We start from the raw sequence: 3,137 nt of genomic DNA on the forward strand, positions 1-3,137 counted from the left end.
AAGTTCTTGTGGTCTGGAATGACCTATAATATCCAACATGCCCAGTGGGGGGCTAGAAGATTCTAGTTCATTGTATATCCTAGTATCTGTGGGAACATGGTACCAGAATCTTTTTTTTTTGTTGTCCTTTGTTTTCTTTCTCTAATTGGTTGAGTTTGAGAAAATTTACTGTAATCATTACCATTGATGTATGAAAGATGAAATAATAAATAAGTAATTATACTGGGGGTATAAACTTAATTTTATCAAATTGTTAGATTACATATATATATATGTGTATATATATATACATAATCTATTGATTGACCTGTCTCTCAATCGATCTATCTACCTATCTATCTATCCAGCCATTTCTTCTATAACATTTATTTTAAAATGGGAATTTTTTCCAGCGTGATTGCTACATTAGGAAACAACTTGAGTATATGTGAATTTCACATTTGATTATGGAAGAAAGGAAATAATCACTTATTAAGCACCTACTAAGTGCCAGGCACTGTACTAAGCTCTTTACAAATGTTATCTCATTTGATCCCCACAACAACCTTGTGAGGCAGGTGCTATTATTAATCCCATTTTACAATTGAGGAAACTGAGTTAGACAGAGGTTACATGCCCTGCCTGGAGTCATAGCTTGGAACTGTCTAAAGCTAGTTTTGATTAGGCTTCCTTACTACAGGCCCAGTGCTATATCCACTGTATATGCTAAATTATTTTTGAACTGGCTGAATTTATAACAGATGATATATCTGAACTTGATAAATGTAAGAATAACCATGACATTTCATTTCTAATCAAGGAAAGACAAATAAATATGATCCCAATAGATCAATCAATCACATTTAAAGACCTTTTATCACTAATACATACTCTGACATATAATCAAGGCATAGAGAAGACTTTAATTTCTAAAAGATGATACCAACAGAGCAGATTTGGCAGATCTCATTATGTTATAAAGGCCCAGCAGGTACGTCTTGGTTTACAGTCCCACCTAGCAAAATTCGGAGTTTATTACCTAATTGTCCAAGGGGTGAGGAAGTTAGCATCCCCAACAACTGTCATCTACTAAATAAAAGGAAATGTAACCTATGTTGACTAGGAGTATCTACAGTAAAGAAATGAAAGACTCTTAACATATTGAAGTAAATGTGGTTTGTACACTTTAATTTTGCACACGATGTCTCCAAAATGGTTTAATCATAGACTCAAAATGCTGACATTATTATTAAATTATGTGCAGTTTAAAAGCCTAACTAATAAATCAAATTTGCAGGAAATGGTCTAGACAATATCAATGAGAGCAATTTAGATTATTTATTTCTTCATTGGCATTTGTAAGAATATAGTCTAAAAATTATTGTTAAATTCTTTAAAGTAGTCAGGTTTTATTTACATGTGTAAATTTTATTAAAATATTGAGCAAATTATCCAGATAGTTGGAGCTAAAAGAAGTCATTTTAATTATTAAAAGTACTGAGTCAAAAGGATTATTTTTACCTAAATAACCTAGCATTCAAATAATTGAGTATTTTCTGTTTTACTCTGTGTGAGTATAAAGCTCATTTCCTATTTATAGGAACATTTAAAAATTATAAGCAGTAAAGAAAAGCAACCTGCTTTCGAATCCTTCCTCTACTGCTTGTTTAATCATATGACCATGGAAAAGTCATTTAAACTCACTAATGATCAGTTTCCTCAATTATAAAACATAGATGAATAATAATAATTATGCACTATTATCTAGTGTCCTTTAAAGTTTGAAAAGTGTTATCCTCACAATGACCCTGAGTTATGAAATGCAAACATTGTTACACCATTTTACAGATGAGAAAATCAAGATTCAGAGGCTAAATGAGTTGTCCATGATCACACAGTTAGAATCTGAGGTAATGTTTAAATGCAAATCCTCTGGTTCCAGACACCCCTTATGATATAACTCTATTACCTACCTTAGAGTGATGAGAAGATCAAATGATAATGTATGTAAAAGACTTTGTACATATGTAAAATGCTAGGTAAATATATGCTATTATCCTTATTATTCTGCATCATGATTCTATTAAATAAGGCTGTTAGACTAGATGATTTTAAGGGCTTCCACCTTTAAGACTGTGTAAAAGTATACTTTGCAGATGATTGTTGTATGTGACCTAAGTAAAAATTGCCTCATAGCATTGCTGATTTTCTACCTTTTAACACATCCCACACAAAATTTCATACCAAACCTGAAACACTTTCTCTCCTCACATCATAAATAAATAAACACAAACAAACAAATAAATACATGAAAATGAAACAAAAAGTGAAAAGAGTAGCAGTGAAAAGAGGCCTGGATAGGGGATGATAGAAGTTGCTCCAAATTCCCCATTCTGACACATGTTAATTCCATGATCTTAATTAAGTAATTTAGCCCTGCTAAGCCTCAGTTTCTTTATCTTTAAAATAAGGATGATAATGTTGAACTCATAAAGTTGTTGTAAGAAAAGCACTTTAAGCAAAAGTGTATTTGTTAGTCTTCCTACTTATTAATTCACATAACTACCTAAAAAATTCTGATGCCATCTGACTTTTCTTTTTTGTATGTATAGCTATCTAGAATCTCTGCTATTTTCACCTTTTCCCCTCTAAAGATATATTAAAAAATAGCAACCTACATTACCACAAGGCACTAAAGATTTAAGAGCTTTTTCTCATAGCTTTTAATATTATAAAAACAGCAACTCTATAGTATTATGCTAATTTTTTAAAAATTATGAAACTTTAACAATGGAAAATAGGATTCTTTTCAATTTCCTGGAAACCTCAACTCCACTCTTCTTCATTCCTGATGATGCAGATGCCCTCATTTTATACCGACAAGACTGAGGCATCTGCCAATAGATCCCACATCCTCCACATAGCTCAAAAGTTTTTGAAATCCTTACTCCTCTTTTCCTTCCCAGGGGGGAAGGGAGGAAGGAAGGAAGGAAAGAAGGGAGGAAGTAGAGTAGAGTAAAACTATAATTCAATTCATTTCAATAAGCCTTTATTAATTACCTACTTTTACTGGAAGTTATAATTTTAGGAATAAATATTAAGGAAAGAAGAAAGGAAGGAAGGAAGGAAGGAAGGAAGGAAGGAAGGAAGGAAGGAAG

The sequence above is a fragment of the Vombatus ursinus genome, unplaced genomic scaffold, assembly GCF_900497805.2.
Source record: "Vombatus ursinus unplaced genomic scaffold, bare-nosed wombat genome assembly UNPS02014812.1, whole genome shotgun sequence".
NCBI classification, from domain to species: Eukaryota; Metazoa; Chordata; class Mammalia; order Diprotodontia; family Vombatidae; genus Vombatus; species Vombatus ursinus.